The sequence below is a fragment of the Morone saxatilis genome, unplaced genomic scaffold (assembly GCF_004916995.1).
Source record: "Morone saxatilis isolate NCDOM2014 unplaced genomic scaffold, NCSU_SB_2.0 Contig4, whole genome shotgun sequence".
NCBI classification, from domain to species: domain Eukaryota; kingdom Metazoa; phylum Chordata; class Actinopteri; family Moronidae; genus Morone; species Morone saxatilis.
Genome location: NW_023339984.1, coordinates 4,088,910 through 4,089,442, shown reverse-complemented (window position 1 = coordinate 4,089,442; position 533 = coordinate 4,088,910). Strand labels below are relative to the sequence as shown.

General features: G+C 50.3%; 1 pseudogene; it reads left to right on the top strand.

Annotated features, from left to right (window-relative positions):
- LOC118338408 overlaps positions 1-533 on the top strand; it is an 11,860-nt pseudogene that overhangs the window by 7,849 nt on the left and 3,478 nt on the right.

The following is a 533-nucleotide window of genomic DNA, read 5'->3' as shown; positions in this document are numbered from 1 at the left end:
TATGAACTGGCCAGTCATGGACCCAGCGGACAGTTTTGAGCAAGAATATTATGATTTGTCCTACACCCTCGTATGTATACAACGTTGTTGGAGGACGGCTCCTAGTAATGAGGTCAAACAGGCAGCTCTTAATATGGCACGGAAGGAAGTATCCTCTAAGCCTTGGCTGAGGAGTTTGCTTCCCGGGTGGGCTAAGGACCTTCTTAAAACCGCTGACTCTCAGTCTGATTCCAAGCCTGCTTGTATCCAGCCAACTAACCTCCAGTCTCCACCTTGGCCTGCTAGCTTCCACCATGCTAGCCTCCAGCCATCACCCCAGCCTCTGAGGTTCAAGTCAGCTTGCTTCCAGTCTGCTAGCAACCAGCCGATACACCATTCGATTATGTTTGGATTAGTGAGCCTGCAGCCTTCCTGTCCTGAGCTGGTTAGCCTGCTACTTGTCTGTTTTGAGTTGGTCTGCCAGCCACCTTTCATGATTACCCTGAGACTGCAATGAACAGTTTGAGTAGCCACCCTGACATTCAGAAGTCACC